A 20,306-nucleotide genomic window follows, 5' to 3' on the forward strand; every position below is an offset into this window, starting at 1 on the left:
TTGGGGGTTTCAGCTGACAGGGCTTGGTATTGTGTTACATGGTAATTTTTCCATGAAACGTCAGAGGGTCGATGTAGGGGTTCTAGAAGAGGTGATAAACCATTTAAGCCTCATGAACAAGCGCATGGTCTTTTAAAGATTTGTGAAGTACTCGGGGCGGCGGTGTGTGTGTGCCCTCTTTCAGGAGCGGGCGGGGGGGCACTGCCAGCAACTTGCCAGGTCAGGTAGTGTTCAACACGTGCATCACCCTTTCTCTGCCTGCTATTGCGCTCCATGCTTCGGAAAGGTAAGAAAAAGAACGTGCATTTGAGTTTGAAATGTCCGATCCTGCAGCAGCACACTTCCAAAGCCCACACATGACAATAACCCGATTCAAGGCCCCATTCACCCGTTTTTCAAAAAATAGATAACACTCCAACAAATTAAGGTTATAAAACTTTATTAACTTTTAACGATAATGAACAGAACAAAAACTAAAAACATTTAAACATTTATTAACACAAAAAGCAACAATGGTTAGAAGCTGTCTTTTGTGCGAATAGTCCCAAGGCAGCACAACGTGCAGAGTTCTGGACGGCACCCAGGTGATGTCGCCTGGGTGCCGCACTGGTTTAGGGATCCTACAATGCTGCTCCGAAAATTGGCGTGGGGCGTCCCGGGTGGGGCGGGGGGAGGCCTCGTCAGTAGCGGTCTGCTGTGCGAATAGTCCCAAGGCAGCACAACGTGCAGAGTTCTGGACGGCACCCAGGTGATGTCGCCTGGGTGCCGCACTGGTTTAGGGATCCTACAATGCAGCACAGAAAAACAGCGTGGGGCGTCCCGGGTGGTGCGGGGGGAGGCCTCGTCAGTAGCGGTCTGTGTCCAGTGTCACATGGCTGACACAACATGTACGACAGGCACCCAGGTGATGTCCAGTAAACTGCCGCACTGGTTTTGGTATCCTACAATGCTGCTCCGAAAATTGGCGTGCGGCGGCCCGGGGGGGGGGGGGGGGGGAGGCGGCGTGAACGGGTCTCCCCAGGTGGCGGCCATCTAGCTGAGTTGCGCTCGCTCTTGCGGCCACAGCGTCTCGCTCACCATGTTGTGGAGTTGCTCCCACTCTTGCAGTGCAGCGATAGGCGGCTGCCACATGGCTGTCAAAATGGCGGACGGCTCTTCGGTTTTGGGCCTGGTCCACTGAAATGGCCCTGGGACACCTTGGAAGTCGGACGCTTGCCTGCTAGGGCTTGGGCTCCATTCTCGAAAAGCGTCCCCTCAGCCGTGAAGATTGTATAAAAGTCTTGGGGGCCCCCGACTCCCGCAGGCTTCCGGTGGGGAGCGGCTGCCATGATTGCTCGCGGAATGACCACGACGGAGCCACGAGATGGTGGTGCTCTCATGCTGACGCCAGCTTCAGTCTGAATGATCCAGAAACAAGGTGGGGCTTTCATCGTTTGGGAAAAAAAAATGTTCTAAACCAATGAAAAGTGTTATTTTTAGGTCATATGACCAAGCCTTCCATCTTTAGGAAACCAAAAGTAAAATGAACCAATGAAAAGTTTTATAAACAAGTCACATGACCTGTTATGCGACATAGGGCTACAAAAAGCGTAGAAAATCCGTTGGCACGTGAGGCGGCGTCAGTAGCGGACCGATGTGCGAATAGGCCGAAGGCAGCACAACGGGCCGAGATCCGGATGGTACCGAGGTGGTGTCCAGCAAATTGCCGCACTGGTGTGGCCATCCTACAATGCTGCGCCGAAAGACGGCGTGTCCAGCTGAGTTTCGGTCACTGTTGCGGTACAGTGACTCGAACGCGCCGAGATCCGGATGGCACCGAGGTGGTGTCCAGCAAGTTGCCGCACTGGTATGGCCATCCTACAATGCTGCGCCGAAAGACGGCGTGTCCAGCTGAGTTGCGGTCACTGTTGCGGTACAGTGACTCGAACGCGCCGAGATCCGGATGGCACCGAGGTGGTGTCCAGCAAATTGCCGCACTGGTGTGGCCATCCTACAATGCTGCGCCGAAAGACGGCGTGTCCAGCTGAGTTGCGGTCACTGTCAGTAGCGGACCGATGTGCGAATAGGCCGAAGGCAGCACAACGCGTCGAGATCCGGATGGCACCGAGGTGGTGTCCAGCAAATTGCCGCACTGGTGTGGCCATCCTACAATGCTGCGCCGAAAGACGGCGTGTCCAGCTGAGTTGCGGTCACTGTTGCGGTACAGTGACTCGAACGCACCGAGATCCGGATGGCACCGAGGTGGTGTCCAGCAAATTGCCGCACTGGTGTGGCCATCCTACAATGCTGCGCCGAAAGACGGCGTGTCCAGCTGAATTGCGGTCACTGTTGCGGTACAGTGACTCGAACGCGCCGAGATCCGGATGGCACCGAGGTGGTGTCTAGCAAATTGCCGCACTGGTGTGGCCATCCTACAATGCTGCGCCGAAAGACGGCGTGTCCAGCTGAGTTGCGGTCACTGTTGCGGTACAGTGAGTCGAACGCGCCGAGATCTGTATGGCCAAGTTTCAAGTTTCATCTGGCAGTTTTTCTCCATCCCTCCTGGATCAAAGAAGGTGAATGCTAAATATGCCACCTTCCTCATCTGAACATATGAAGTTAACTTGTATACACTGTGGTGCTATGCTGTCCTATGGCAACATGAGCATCAACCTGATGAATACGGCATTCGAAAATCATAAATGCCCTAATGCACCCAAGAAGTAATTTTTTTTTTGCTCCAGTTGAGCCGTTTTCAATGCCTGTTTTTTGTTGTTTCCCCTCCATCAAGAACAAAACAAAAATACAAGGCGCTAAGATCCGAATGGCAAGTCCTGGATGTTGAGTGCCTCAGTTGAGAGTTCTGAGCAGTGCTTGTAAGACTGTCTGAAGCTTATTATAAGAATCAGAGTAAGTTGAAGACTGTCTGAAGCTTATTTGCACCTGCTGCAGCTTCACTAGGTCCGGCGGAACTTTTTGCCTTTTCTTTTCTGCTTCTTTTCCTACAATGCGTTTCATCTGAAGACACGACCAGGTCCCTGAATGTGTGCAGGGGGACGCTATTGATTGAATGAAAATGGCGGCTTGACACAAAGCTGACTCAAGCGTTACTGTTGGTGCTATACAGACAAAAATTGGTTTTCAGTTTGGACATTCTTCAGGTTTTTTTTTTCCATTCAAGTCTGATTGAGAGTTTGTAGAAAAATGGCTTCAGATTTACCACATACTACTCTTCAACATTCTTCCTAAATGTAACAATGTGAAACTCGAGAACGGCTGTTTCTGTTTCCTTTCAAAATGCTGCCACCAATATTTTCTGAATGGAAGACACCATCTTGTAGCATAAAGGGCCGAAAGGGGTTCTGGTCTGGCCGATGGTTGGTGGAGACATTTTGACTATATCTTGGACCTGCCCGGCCTCGCCCAAAATGGCGCCGGTATAAATGGGACTCGTAACTCTTTGCCCGCAAATGTATATCTAGAAAATGTTATTGTAAGTGGCCCTGTCGTATTTTAATTACAAAATGTACGTCCACCGATTCCGCAACTGTTAGACACCTTTGTTCTTGTCACCTAATGGCCCGCTCGTTACGTTCTTCTACAGTGTAAATGTCTCCTCATCATATACGATTTCAGTTTGCTCCGTGGCCGGCCCACGTGGTTATAGGCCCGTATTTGTATACTGACATTTTCACAATAAAGGTTTTTAAAACAAAACACGGTAGTAGTATTTTCATTTGTAAAGTTTTTACTTTTAGTGACTGTTTTCGAATCAGTAAAAGGCAAGTGAAATAAAGCAGTCCAATTACATGACGGATAAAAGGTATAATATGTAGGAACGCAGTAAAGATAAATGGTCAAGGGCAGTTGTGTTTTTCATGTCTGCAACATAAAGTGATCGATAAGAATCTGATAATCAGGCGTATCGGCGACTAAGACAGCAGGCCGAATCTCTTTTACTCAACGGCTCCGTCATGGAAGGAAGAAACGCCCTTTTTCTCGAAAAAGGAATATATTTTACTTGCAAGACAGTTGTAAATTTTCCGGGAAAGTACATTAGCCTGGAATATTATAACATATGTTTGAAAAAAAAATATTGTTCGAAAATAATAAAAAGCGTAATTTTTAGGTCATATGGCCAAGCTTTTCATCATTAAATTAACAAAAGTAAAATGAACCAATGAAAAGTTTTATTAACAAGTCACATGACCTGTTATGCTTACGTTACGCGCTGCGCGCCGCGCCTCGGATCACTTCCGGGTGCGCTAACGCGGCGTGTCATAAAACGCATTACGCGACAACGTAGGTCAAGAATATAGTCTAAATGTCTCCACCAACCAGCGTTCAGAACACAACCCCTTTCAGCAGTCCAAAAAGTTCTGTTAAATGACAACAGAGGGGACAGGCAACAAGAACCATCAGTCAAAGAGGGGAGGGCAAGTTCTTCTCTTCCGGGTCATGTTGGGGCGCTACCGGAACTGATCGAATTGGTAGTCTACAGTGTTTCTGGATGTTTCAGACTAAAGCTGGCGTCAGCATGAGACCACTACCATCTCGTAGCTCCGTCGTGGCCATTCCACGAGCAATCATGGCAGCCGTTCCCCACCAGAAGCCTGCGGGAGTCGGAGGCCCCCAAGACTTTTGTAGAATCTTCACGGCTGAGGGGACGCTTTTCGAGAATGGGACCCAAGCCCTAGCAGACAAGCGTCCGAGTTCCAAGGTGTCCCAGGGCCATTTTAGTGGACCAGGCCCAAAACCGAAGAGCCGGCCGCCATTTTGAGAGTCCTGTGGCAGCCGCCTATCGCTGCACCGCAAGAGCGGGCGCATCTCAACTACATGGTGAGCGAGACGCTGTAGTCGCAAGAGCGGGCGGAAAACAGCTGAATGGCGGAAGAGGCACAGTGTAGCAAAAGCGGGCGGAATGGCAACTAAAATGATAAAGGGGCGCCCCACTACAGCTTGTCTTCAGGTCAAACGGATTGTGGGACAAGGTCCAGAATTGAAGAGTCATCAAAAGGCAAAAAGTTCCGCCGGACCCCGGGAGCCGGCCGCCTATGTCGGGGGCGATCTCAGGCTACACCAGTGCTATAAGACTTGGGGAGGGTGTCGGAGCCAAGCGTCTTCTCCGAGTCCATGGCCATCACACCGCCCCTCAGGGGCCTCCGTCAAGCTGTTTAGGAAGGTAACATATCACATTGTTTTCTAATGCAGTCAGGTCCACAAACGACACTCACTTACTTTGAGAATAGTGAAGCTGCAGTAGGTGGAAATAAGCTTCAGACAGTGTTACAAGCGCTGCTCAGAACTCTTAACTATGGCACCCAACATCCAGAACTTATGCTATTTGAGAATGGTAGTGACATCGAAGCATCTCAGGGACCAAAACCATTAACGTACTTTCACGTATGAAAATCTTACTTGGGGAGGGGGCAGGAGCGAAGCGCCCCCTCCCAGTCAGCGCCACCACACCGTATGTTGAAAATCTGAAGCCATCGTTCTACAAAGTCAACCAAACTTGGATTGAAAAATCTAGAAAAATGTACAAACTGAAAACCAGTTTTGGTCTGCATAGCATCAGTAACAACGCTTGAGTCAGCTTTGTGTCAAGCCGCCATTTTGATTCAACAAAGCACAGGCATTGAAAAAGGCTGAAATTCAGAACTCTAAACTATGGCACCCAACATCCAGGAGCTTGCTATCCGGATCTTGGAGCCTTGTGCTGTTTTCGATCTATTCACACATCGGTCCACTACTGACATCATCTTATAAACCAACGTTATGTAAATAGTTTTTTAATAAAATGTTTTACCCTGTTTCTTTGCTGGTGTGTTGTCTATATTTTTAATATTTGCATAGGGTTTGTCATTATTTTGTGCGGGATGGGTGATGGAGCCGAGCTGTCTTGCAGCCCTCATGGTGTGGAGCTCAGTTCATGTCACTATTTTCGTATTTCTCAAGAAGGGTTGTTCCTAATATTTCTATTTTAGCGAGGTCAAAAAGAGATCCAATTAGTGGCCTACTGATTTTGCTCGATTACTTTTATTTTTTTACACGATTTTTCACTATCTGCAAAGAATAAACAGAGTATTGCGACTTTGTGCTTGTTTGTAAATAGAGAATGATCCAAAGAGAACCAATTCTAAAACAGTAAATGCTTGGACAACAATCAATCAAATGGAGAGACAAGGAGGCACGACGGATTACAACGGGGGTAAAGGCCTGCGTTAACTACCCTTCAGTATCTGCAAAGAGAGAGTACTACTAAGGCAAAAGAGGGGAGGGGGGGGGGCAGCGTTCAAAGCACATCAGCGTGCATAAATACGAAAATGTTTTTATCTATCACGTACTTGACATTTTAAAGCTTTTCATATTTGCTATTAAAAAACCAATGAAATTCACAGAAAAAACCATAGGTTATAGTGGATATATAGTTAGGAATTTGCATTTACAAAACCTTGAAAATTCAATGAAAAAACCATAGGTTATAGGCCATATATAGTTAGGAATTAGCATTTACAAAACCTTATTTTACTCGCATAAAACCATTGAAATTCCATATATAGTTAGCTAACTATAAGCGCTAACTATATATCGCGCACACGCAATCCACTGCTGATGATGTCACATATTACATCATTCATGACATGGTCAGTGACATCACTGATGACATCACTGATGACATCTCAAATGACATCACTGATGACAACTCAAATGATATCAATGATGACATCTCAAATGACATCACTGATGACAACTCAAATGACATCACTGATGACATCTCATTTGTCATCACTGATCACATCACTCATGTGATAATACAATGAACCTCTTCAGACTCTAATATAACCTTACATACACTCAGTATAAACAGACACTCACAGACTGTCACTCATTCATGGAGTTACTCACACACCTAGTCAGTCATGCAAAGAATCAATCACACCTCCATTTCCTCAACTATACAGTTATACACATCTTACTTATTCAAACATATAATAACACATATTTACTCTCTTATATAATCCCTGATACAAGCTCACAGTGATCGATACAGCCACTCACACATTCACTGGCTCTTATGTTCAGTTATTTATATATCTCAACTCTCACATGTATTGTGTTTTACATACGTACTTACTTGCACATGTAGCAATGAGAAATCCATTCACTCACCAACACACCCATGCACAGTCAACCGCCCATATAGCTGTTTCCACATGCACTCTTGAACTCATACTCCTAGTAAATCAACTGCTTACACATCTATGCACAGAGTCACGCACCTCCCAGCCACCCACACACACACTCAGCCTCTCATTCAAATATTTGGGCAACCAATCAATAACCCATATGGCCACTCTTATAGCTACTGATCAACACATGCAGCAGCTTACACAACATCAAACATACTGATGCACGAATTAAGACAGTTTAGTCACTAACCCATGTACTCAGTGAGACACATTTAATCACTCACTCATACAGTCAGTCATGCACCTACTAAATTCTTCATTCAGACACTTATACATCCACTCATTCTTCAATATGTGAAACATATTTAAACTTTACAGACACATACAATCACTGGATGTTGTGATCAGTGATGTCATCAGTGATGTCACTGACCATGTCATGAATGATGTAATATGTGACATCATCAGCAGTGGATTGCGTGTGCGCGATATATAGTTAGCGCTTATAGTTAGCTAACTATATATGGAATTTCAATGGTTTTATGCGAGTAAAATAAGGTTTTGTAAATGCTAATTCCTAACTATATATGGCCTATAACCTATGGTTTTTTCATTGAATATATATATATATATATATACATATATATATATATATATATATATATTGATTCAGTTTATCCAAAAAGGAAGGTTTTTCCTCATGCACTCCCGTGTGACACGATCAAGGAACCACACCGGGTTTAAAGTTGATTCGCTTTCTTTATTTACAGCATCCAGCAAAACCTATACTGGAATAAAACAAAGGTTTCATGGGTGTTATAGTTAGCTGGACATTTCACTTGTACAAAACCATTGAAATTTCTCTGTTATAGTAAGTTGTACTAAGTATAACTCACGCGCCCGTAATCCACTGCTGATTATGTCACATATTACATCATTCATGACATGGTCAGTAACATCACTGATGACATCACTGATGACATCTCAAATGACATCACTGATGACATCATGCATGTGAAAATCAGATACACCTCATCATACACTAGTATAACCTTTCATCACTCACTGTAAAATACAGAGTACCATATTTGAATCCATTGACACACCAATACAACTTTCTAAAAACCCACTCAGAGATTGCGGGCGCGTGAGTTATACTTAGTAGAACTAACCATGATGGAGGAATTTCAATGGTTTTGTATGAGTGAAATGTCCAGCTAACTATACCACCCCTGAAACCTATGTTTTTTCAGTTAATCTCAAAGCTTTTTTAAATGATAATTCGTAACTATAACCTGCCTGAAACCTATAGTTTTTTAAGTGAATTTCTAATGTTTTTTAAATGATAATTCCTAACTATAACCTACCTGAAACCTATGGTTTTCCAGTGAATTTCAAAGGCTTTTTAAATGCTAATTTCTAACCACAAAATCCCCATAACCTATAGTGTTTGTTAAATAAAATTTAAAAGCACGTGTATACTTTTTATAGTAAAAACAAACTTAACAGTAATGTTTAATATCTTATAGTTATACCTCCTGTTTTTATGGTATTTATTTTTTGGACATTTCCATTTCCATCATAATTGTATGTGTACTTACCCATATATATTTCGGGCTTTGTAAAAAAATGAATCTGAAATTAGTATATTTCCACATTTATTTTACTGATAAATATGCACTCATGGCTGGAAGACTTACCATTTTCACTCATGTAATCACAGTTAGATGTAAATGTAATTTGTACTTGTAAAGCCCACTAATACCCCAACTGGGGTGTCCTGGCGCTGTAACGCATACTGCTGTGGAACACTTCCTGGCTTTTCCCTGTGAAATGTCCACTCCTGGGCACCCCCAAGGTGAAGCCAGGCATCCCAGCGCTATTGGGGCCGTTGTGGAGATAAAGCAAGCTATTGCCCAGAGTTGCAGAGTGGTACCTATGATTAGAACAGGTACAGAGGCGAGAATTATCAGGTCCAAGGAAATTGAGCACAAGACCTGCCGAGGTGGGAATTGAACCCTGGTCCCGGGCCAGACCTCTGCATCAGGGTCTGCTGCTCTAACAATTGAGCCACACTTCTCCAATAAACTATACACAACCTTCATATTAAAATGTGCAGGTTTTCCTATATGAGGATATATATTACTCTTTAAGGCTCTTTACTAAAAGTCTTTCATTATTTTTACCCTTTTACTTTTAGAATGACAGACCTATTGGCCCACTACTCATCATTGACAGCATTTACAAACGCTCAAAAAATAACCCAGTTTCCGTATTTATAGATACAGAGAGGAAAATAAATACTTTTCTGTCTGTATTTATCTGTAAAAATCTGTAAAAACATAAATCAAGGAGACCTACTTATAATTTAAGAATATTTTCAACTTAATTAGCAGTAATTTACATATAAGTGTGGTAAAAGTATGACACAGCGCCTATAATACCAGACTTTCATGAACAGCGTTCATAGTTCGATTCCAAAGTCCATCAGCATCTTAACCCACCACTATCTCACTGTAGGTAACACCTTGCTTAATCTTCCCAATGCCCCATGCACCGGCACACCTTTCCGGTGGTATCTTTACGCTTTACAAAAGCTGGTATTTTTTTTAATTAAAAAGCATAGTGATAACAAATATTAAAACTTGTTTTTTCTTCTATTGTAAAGATGTTTTTTTTATATCTTCTATTTAGATGTTTTTAGTCATGAGAATGCAAAGGACACAGTTTACCGGGTAACACTTTTTAAACTCTCCATCGTATGTAGATAATAAGGACCTTGTACGTGTTACTATGGAAATCGAAACGCTTACAGCTTCACAGTTTGTAACTTTTCCCAACACGTGCACAAGTAAAACAGTTAAAATGTGAGCACGTGTAAACTGTGAAACGTGACGTATACATAGGCAGAGCCGTATCTTCCTTCCATAGACTACTAAACAACCAAAAACTATATAAACCACACCTATTGTGCGATTAGTTTAGTTTTTGCGAGTTATTTCTGCGTCGCCAATCTGTGATGCAGGTTACCTTTTCTAGCATCGGATTCTTGTTTTGCGTTAACAAACATATTCCGGAATTGTAAGTTGTTTTATTATGGCATAGTAGATAGTTATAATTTGTGGCTATTTGTCAATATTTAAACATTTATATTTAGAAAAAAAGTGTTATTGTATGTTTTTCCCTTTTTCTCTGTAATGTCAGTAGCTTGTTTTCCAAAACAGATAGATTACAACACACATTGCTCCTTTTCTAGACCCTTTAAGCTTATATATTGTGACTTTCTATATTATAATATTGACACTGTACTTCGCTTCAGAGGTGTTGGTGACTCGTCGGCGCAGACCCTAAACATGTGCAATCAACGTCACCACCTTCCAGTTGTTAGTGTGTTTTCCCCTAGGGATCATATACTGTTAATATGTACATTATAATTTTAACAGTTATGCTGATCTCAGTGGAGTCCATGACCTGTTTTCACAAAGAGTAAAGATATATAAGCAACGTCACCAGCTTCTGGTTTTTAGTCTGTTCCCCCCTTTTGATTATATACTGTGAATATATCTATACTAATATAATAAAGAGAGAGCCCAAACATTTGAGGCGGGTAATCTCAGGAACCACAGCACCAATCACAACACCCAATACAGCGTTGGAAAGGGCAGTTGCAGCAGAAGGACATAGGCTATGCAGATGCCCACCATATACATTTAGAAAGTAAAAGAACCGTGCCAGCAAAGTAGTTCCTTGTGGGCATGTCTGCGTTGTGCTGTGGGCGTGTGCTGGGGGCATGACAAACGCTTGGGGCGTGTTGTACGTTCCGCCCTTCATGCTCATATCGTGTGCTAATCCCACCCTGCTCCCTTTAAATACCCATGCACCCCATAATCATAGCCCACCCTTACTCCTTAAAATACCCCAACACCCTTAAACACTAACCCATCTAAACCCTATAAATATAACCTGTACCCCAAAACCCAAACCTAGCCCTGAACCCTATAAATACCAGTGTCCCTCAAAACCCAAACCTACCCCTGAACCCTAAAAATACCCCTGTAACGCAAAACCCAAACCTAGCCCTGAACCCTAAATATACCACTGTACCCATAAATCACCCCTGAACCCTAAAATACCCCTGTACCCCAAAACCCAAACCTAGCCCTGAACCCTTAAAATACCCCTGTACCCCAAAACCCAAACCTACCCCTGAACTCTTAAAATACCCCTGTACCCCAAAACCCAAACCTAGCCCTGAACTCTAAAAATAACCCTGTACCCCAAAGCCCAAACCTAGCCCTGAACCCTAAAATACCCCTGTACCCCAAAACCCAAACCTAGCCCTGAACTCTAAAAATAACCCTGTACCCCAAAGCCCAAACCTAGCCCTGAACCCTTAAAATACCCCTGTACTCCGAAACCCAAACCTAGCCCTGAACCCTAAAAATACCCCTGTACCCCAAAACCCATACCCCTATACCCATGCTTACCGTATCCTTAAAAAAAACATGCTTTTACCATTCAAGCAATTACAACAAATGTTGTTGTCAATGTATGCGTGGTAAAAGCATATAAAATGTAATGCCATGAGTTATAATGGCATTGCGGAGTATGGTACTTTTGTAATGAAAGTATGCGGAGTGTTGGTATGCGGAAAGAAAGTTGCGGATTAATGGGTGTTTACCCTCCTCCGGTAAGTACATTGGTGGCACAGCGGCCCACATCTCCAGCAACATACTCATATTTTTTCACCACCCATTTGAAGAATGCACAGGTCTCTCTCATTGATGGCCAGCACCGACATACACTTTTAGACACACCTCCGGCCACAAGTTCTAGAATTGTGAACTTTAGAGCTGGGGAGCTACGTTTGAATTTTGGCATCAGCTCAACATCCTGTGATTCCAGGCAAATCTCTTTGTCTCCCCGTGCCTACCACAAATGAATGTGTTCTTCTGTAATGTAAATTGTGCTCATGCCATGTTGCCGAGTTCGAGCTATATAATATTGCAAGGAAAAATAAAGTAGGGAAACTCGAGTTCACACACTACTGAACGCGCACTCTGGGGAGTACGAGCCTAGTTCTCTAGCGCCTGGACGCCTCAGGGCAGCAGTTGTGCTTAATAAAACCCCTTTTCATTTCATTTCACTCTTAAGTGCATCAGCAGTGTGAGGAAATATAAATTTTATGGTCAAGATGTGTTCCCTAGCGCGTACCCCACCGTCTCCATGTACGAGTTAAAGTGCATGTAACTTCCCTCCTGTACCAGCTATGAAGACGCAAATACATTTGCGTCTAACGTTAACATGTCCTCTTTCAGACCCACCATGAATGGGTTGAATGGTCCGTTCCTAAGTATGCTATGCCAACTTCTTTTTGTAGTGTACTTCTACGTTTTTCAGCTCTGGCTGAGTAGGCCCCTGAATCTCTGCCACCGAGCCTCTTTTCTGGCTTCTGACTCCGAGGGCCTCTGCCCAGGCTGCCTCTGTACCCGTGAACTCTGACTTACTTTCAGCGCGGCCCCTCGCGCTCAGCTCAGCCTACTGCCTGCCAAGATTGACTATAACCTTCGAGTTATCTGTTCCGCTCCCCGAGAATACATTCCTGCCTGCTAGTTTCAGTAAACATTCCTCCCAGCTGCAGAGCCAAAGGGCCGGCCTGTCTATATGCAAGTAATTCAAGTAATTCATAGCCCTTGTTGCCATGCTCCCATGGAAGGCCCATGCCCCCACGCTTCTCACACAGACACTCAGGCGCTTATACACGCACTCACAAGCAAGTATAGAATAGCTTCTGCCCTAGAGACCTTTCCGCCCAGATAGCTTAGTTCCTAAACATCAGATACCAGATATGATAGAAGCACAAGTTGACCTGACATGCCAGACTTCTGTCTCTTTCCGTCAGTGTAAATGTCAAGTCCCCTGCACCCTCCAGCTTCACGTCAATCACACGTCATGCAGCTGCGCGCGCATCCAAGCTTCCGATTTCTGCTGACATTGCAACATTTCTGTTAGTGCCACCCCTTTCGTGACACCTACCTGTGACGTTTCTAGCACACACCTCTAGTTCACGCCTCTTGATTACGCACTTGTACCACGTGTATCCTGTTATCTTGTCTTCTCTCAGCTGTTACGCCTCTTGCAATGTTGCTTATGGCATGAATTAAGTATATAAGCTATGTACTGTTAATAAAATGTAGCGCTCTATCCCTTCTGACACCCCTGTGGTGGTCAGAACATGATATCCTGGCCATGACCATTCCTTTTTAAGGAATAAAACCCCTAAGAACTCTAACACCACGGACTCTGTCTTTTTCTTCCGATCTGAGTTATTATTGATTAAGTACTTACCTGCATAGAAATTAAGAGAGTAAATTAATTATTTACGTCATTTGGCGCCCGAATAGGGACCCCTCCCCCACCTCACGCGCCGGTTGGCGCATTGCAAGCTCTGTCCCCTGCCATCAGTTAGATGGACCATACGCGTACCGGCAGGATTTCCTGCATCTCCCTCTGACCCACGGAGGTGACGAAGACTGCGATCAGTGCCCAGACGAGGCGGTGAGGAGTGCGGAGGATCCCGACCAGAGCCTAGCCGAAAGAAACAAGGTCCGAGGTGTCAAGAGGCCCACCAGGTTTCCGAAGTTTTCCGAAGTTTTCCGAAGTTTTCCGAAGTTTTCCGAAGTTTCGAGTCGAGTCCAGTCGAGTTTTCCGAGGCCTTCTGTTTCCGTGCTTCCCGGTGAGTACCATTGCTGGGACGTATCTAGACGGGTTTGGGTACACAAGTCCGGTCTGCACTGTTTTTAGACAGTGTATCTGTACTGTTTTGCAGTATATCTAGTATTCTGAATTTCTGAATCTCTGCACTGTTACAGCAGTGTATCTGTACTGTTTAGCAGTACATCCGGTATAGGGGGTAGTCATCTATGTCTCAAATGTCTCTTCATGTGATTAATGTTGTGGGATGAATGTGACCGTTTTATGTGCATTATTGTGTATTTTCTTGTATAACTAGTTATATTCCAAATTAAGTATCAAGGATCGAGCATTCAGTATTAAGTAAGCAAAATGCCGTTTTTCAACAAGTTAAAGCAGATAGGAACTAGGAAAGGGATACTAGAGGAAGAAATTCCTATCCCCCCTAGGGACACTCCAGGTAACTTTATGTATAACAAGCATGGCATAGATGCCATATTGTATCTAGAATTATGGACCGATTATACGAAACATCTAGACGAAAGACACAGATGGCCAGTCAATGGAACATGGGATGCCGAGTGCATCATGAAGGTAGAAGAGGCATTATGGAAAAAGAAAGCCAGACAATCTCAGAAAGACGCCATAGAATTCTGGCGTAAGGAATCACATAAACCTACTGAAAAAGCACTCCGTAGAGAAGACAGACTTAAAGAATCAGATAGAGCTCAAGAAAACGAATTAGTTACTGAAGGAATCCGAGTAAAAACAGAACAAATAGATCGCATCCGAAATAGCCAAGTAAACGGCATGTATCTTATGGCCGAGGGTACACCTGACGCCATTTCAGAAATACCGAAAAATCTGCCGCCACCACTGGTTCCAACTAAAGTAACTCATAGGACTACTAAAGATATATTCCTGAATTCCTACCTAGAAGATGTAGCTCCCGCTTACACCAATCTGCCTGTCCGCGCCTTGCCTACTGACAGGGACGAGGGTGGCACCCCGCCCCCAAATCATGCTCCGCCAGTACCACGACAGACCTCCCCCGTTCCGCCAGCCCCGCCACTTCCTGCACTCAAAACAGATCTACCGAAACCACGTTTACCTGATCTAACAAAAAGACAAATTCAAGTACCAAAACAGACTCCACAAGGAGATAATACCCAAGCTTCCGCTTCAGGAGGTGCGACTGCGGGTCCTCGGACTCTGCCAGTAACTCACAGATTAAATCTCAGGGATATACAGAGTCCTCTCACGTTCAGATCACCCCGCTATGATGCACTTAAAGAAAACATTTCAGTTTGCAGATACGATCCAGTACCCGGAAAAGACGACCTAATGATATTGGCATCACTGCGGTTAAGATCTGCTACTGATATCTTGCTATGTTATGTAGGTATGAAGGAACGTCTAGATAGAATATACGAGTTTGTTCAGACAGGGAAAGACCCTGACAGCATCAAGGATGCCATGGAGAAACAGAAAGTTGACATTCAAGCACAGATATTACGATTTTTCATAAACTGTCTAATAAGAGAACGAGACAGGCCTGAGACAGATCAGGATGAAATAGAGGCACTCCACAAGTGGGGTCAAAATATATCGGAAGGAAAACATGATAGACAGAATTGCATAGCTAGCATGTACAAGAAAATAAGAAAGACAGTAATAGAGATGCACGAAAAAGAGAAAGACAAAGCTCCCTCCGAGGAGGAAGAAGAATCTGAAGAACCAGAAAAAACCGCAGATACTATAGCATATGTAGGTAAGGGAAATTACCTTAGGAAGGGCATCCGTCCAGAGGGCAAGAGAGTTTTCTTCTCTGCCTTGACAAATCCGAATTCTGCTGAGCATCAGTTCCAGGAAACTGATAAAAGGCTTCGAGATCGAGTTGGGTACCATGTACTCAATTCTATGGATGAACAAGAACTAGCCCGATCAGCTGTATCATGGGCCGAAAATGCAGACATATATAATGATGACACGGTAGCGCAGACATTTCTGAACCTCTCCCCCGACGAACAGAAATTAGCAGGTGTATACATGATTCAGTACCTTCTCATCAAATACAGAAAACATTATTCTGATCCAGGTCCCTTACACGAAACACTAGAAGCACTACTCATGGATAGATGGAGAGGTTTAAGCACCAAATTAATTCAAATAATTCTAGAACAACGACACAGATATAATACCTTTGTAAGCTCTGAATATGTTCCCGCCCCGCCCCCAGAAAGGAAAATGTATCACATGCAACGCCTGAGTGGCGTTGAAAGTCAGAACCCCTTACGAGAAGTGCACCCTGTTATGGGTGAGGATCGTGTCTTGAAACGCGTGTATGTACACACGCCTCTGACTAAGTTGGAACTGTTAGAAATGAAGAAACTAGTCCCGTGCCATGATAAAGACCCTGCAGGTTTTCACAGAGAGCTTAAAGACATGTTACTGATGGGGGATTACACGTATGATGATATCATGAAAATGTTGAAAGTATTATTGCCCACGGGTATCTTCGAGAAATTGAAGGAAAAGGAATGGGAGGTGGGGGACACAAAGATTGCATGGGCAGAAATAGAGGAAGAAGCAAGAAAACGGGTCCCAGGGGTAGGCCTTGGGGACAAAACTAAAGCATTACCAGGTTTGATAGTACAGGTCCTGCCCAGATTTTTGACGACTAGAAAGGAAGATTGGGACGCCATCTCGTCCTGTAAACAGAAACATGATGAAGATACTAGTGACTTCTATTCAAGATTCGAGAAATGTTTTATTATTAACAGTGGCCTCAAACCAAGTAGCGAGTCATATCCGCATCTTTTTGTATCAAAGTTAGTCGAGAATTCCCTACCGTTAGTTAAAAACAGAGTGTACAAGGTTGAAAGTACATGGCAAGCAAACACGCCATCCCAGATGTTACAGATGTTACAATATCATCAGAACAGAATTAGAGAAGAGCAAGATCAGGAACAGAAACGTATGAAAGACACTAAGATGAAAATGTTAGTAGCCCAGACGGTCCCTGCCGACGGTCACAGAAAAGGTGGGACCCAGACAAGTCACGCTACAGCTCCCGTTAAAGGGACATGTAATTATTGCAAGCAGCCAGGTCACTACGTACATGAATGTCCGCTTCTGAAACATAACATAGCGACAGGTAAAACTAAAGAAAGACCGCATCCGCCTAGACAAGACCATAACCAGCATCAGTCTTCACAGAATACACAGAATACACAGCCTATGCATGCTTCTTCAGCTCCAGCACAGACAGTAGCGGTACCACAGCCACAGCCCATTGCCGCGTCTCAGCAAGTTTCACAGCAGATGTACCAGTATGCCCAGTCTGCATATCCAGATTATCCCCGATATACATGAAACAGCCTAGAGAGGGAAGGTGGCTTGCCTCTTATTGAGATTCCTGTAGATCAAGAAGGTCCTTATGTACATAGTCAAGTATTAGGAAAAGACAGAAAATTCTTAATTGACACAGGGGCAAGTCGCACCACAATCAGCCATGATGAAGTTCCAGGGGCACCCCTCTCAGGCTCACAGAATGTTTCCCTTGGTTTTTCAGGACAGCCTATTGTAAATGAGGTATCGCAACCAGTCCCCCTGGCTGTGGGTCCATTATCACGTGTTACAGACTTGTTACTTACAAAATCGTGTCCAGAAAATCTGTTAGGAATTAAAACATTGAAGGCTCTAGGAGCTATAATATGCTGTTCCCCGGAGGGAGTTAGACTCTTTCTACGGGATTTCAAGGGTCATTATGTTTTGCGAGAATTCGATGTCAGATTGAAAAATGTACCAGATTACTTGTGGGCAAAAGGCCCAACTGATGTAGGTTGTATGCACATTACACCATACCGTGTTACACTTAAGGCAGGAGTTGTGTTACCCCGAATCAGACAATACAAGTTACCACCCGATGCTGTAGTGGCTTTACTGAAAATCATTGAAGAGCTCATTGCCCAAGGAGTGGTCGTAGAGACCGACTCCAATGTCTGTAATTCACCCATCATTCCGATTCTTAAACGTACTGATCCCAATGCACCGCCAGTATATCGGCTGGTGATTGATCTTCGAGAATTAAATAAATGCATTATACCACAGTTCCCTGTGGTCCCCGATATCTCTTCCTTATTGACTGCTATTGATTCAGAAGCAACGTTCTTTACTGTAATTGACCTCAAGAACGCCTTCTTCAGTGTGCCCATTGATCCAGAGAGCCAATATCTCTTCGGATTCAGTTTAAATGGACGAAGTTTCAAATTTTCGCGCGCACCTCAAGGATTCACAGAAAGCCCCAGCATCTATAGTCAAGCACTGAAAAGACAACTAGATTGTATTCAAATGCCAGTTAACACCGCTTTACTGCAATACGTCGATGATCTACTGATCACCGCACGAAGTGAACCCGAATGTGAACAAGCATCACTGACAGTTTTACATTTTCTGGCCGACAAGGGACACAAGGTGTCTCCTTCGAAGCTACAATTCTGTGTTCAGCAAGTTGTGTACTTAGGTCACTTGCTGTCCAAAGTGGGGAGACAGCTCACTCCCGATCGCATTCAGTTAATTGTAAATATGCCGCAACCCCAGACACAAAAGGAAGTGCGGGCCTTCATAGGCCTCACCTCGTACTGCAGACAATGGATTCCTCAATATGCATTTCTGGCTAAACCACTCATTCAGTTAACGACACAGGAGGCAGCGACTTCGACTGCCCTCCCTTGGACTCAGGAACACACACAAGCTTTTGAAGAATTAAAGAAAGCTTTATGCCAAGCACCAGTTTTAGCGACACCATGTTACAGCAAACCGTTTACACTTTTTGTTACAGAACGTGATGGTACAGCGTTGTCTGTCCTCACCCAAGATCAAGCAGGTTCACATAAGCCTTGCGCTTATTTTTCAAGTACATTGGATTCAGTAGCTCAGGCACTCCCTGCATGCTTAAAGTCAGTAGCAGCAACAGCGTTAGCAATAAGACAAAGTGATTCAATTGTTTTAGGTCATCAGTTAACAGTACAAGTTCCACACTCTGTAGAGGTTTTGTTAAACAGAACCCAGACTCAGCACTTGACTATAGCACGACTGACAGGTTATGAATTAACGTTATTCCAGCCACACATAGAAATCAGACGCTGCAGTATCCTGAACCCAGCAACACTGTTACCTACAATTATGACAGATTCAGCCCCGCATGATTGTATAGAGATCATTAATGCAGTAACAAAGCCACGACGAGACTTAACAGATGTACCATTGACAAATCCAGACCTGACACTCTATGGGGACGGTTCATGCATGAGAACAAATACAGGAGAATTAGTGGCCGCATATGCAGTGACCACTGAAACCGAAGTTAAAGAAACACATCGTATTGACACACTGTCTGCTCAAGCAGCAGAGCTCATCGCTCTGACCCGAGCTTGTATTCTAGCCAAGAACAGAAATGTTAACATATACACAGATTCACGTTATGCATTCGGAGTTGTACACGACTTCGGAGTCCTCTGGCAAGAACGAGGTTTCCTGACCTCTCATGGGGCCAAGATACAACATGGTCCCCTCATTCAAGCACTGCTAGAAGCAATACATTTGCCCTCGGGCATATCCGTCATGAAGTGTAAAGCACATACTAAAGTTACAGATTCTGTTTCCCAGGGTAACGACCTGGCAGACCAGACAGCAAAACATACAGCACTGACTCACACCCAGATCACTGATGTGACAAAGACAATAGTACCGACAAAGTGTATGGCAGTCAAGGATCCCGCTCTAGATGTAATTGACATTCAGGCACATGCTACCCCAGATGAAATAAAGAAATGGACTGAACTAGGAGGGATCCAGACAGATCAAGGTTGGATGACGAAGGGAAAATCTACATGGTTTCTCCCTGACTCTATGGTTCAAGTCATGATTAATACAGCACATAGCCCGGCACATCTAGGAGAGAAAGCGATGTTAGACAGTTTACAAAATCTCTGGAGCAATAAACACTTACGAGCAGCAGCAAAACAGAAAGTGCGTACTTGCATGATCTGTTGTCAGTTCAATCCAGGTAAAAGCGTCCCTGTAGAGCAAGGTGGATTTCATCCTCCCGATCACCCTTTTGAAGTCCTCCAGATGGATTATATCCAGATGAACAGTTGTCGAGGATTCAAGTATGTCCTTGTAATTGTTTGTGCTCTGTCCCGTTGGACCGAAGCTTACCCAGTATCAGATTACACTGCTCCGACCACTGCCAGGCAGTTGGTTCGTGAATTCTTCCCACGGTACGGTTTGCCCCGTGTCGTGTATTCAGATAACGGACAGCCATTCTCATCCGAGTTGATGAAACAGGTTTCTTTACTGTTAGGTTACCAGTGGAAATTCCATTGTGTCCGACATCCTGAAGCAGCAGGCCTTGTAGAAAGGCATAACCAGACACTA

Source organism: Lissotriton vulgaris, chromosome 4_1, assembly GCF_964263255.1.
Source record: "Lissotriton vulgaris chromosome 4_1, aLisVul1.2, whole genome shotgun sequence".
Classification (NCBI taxonomy): domain Eukaryota; kingdom Metazoa; phylum Chordata; class Amphibia; order Caudata; family Salamandridae; genus Lissotriton; species Lissotriton vulgaris.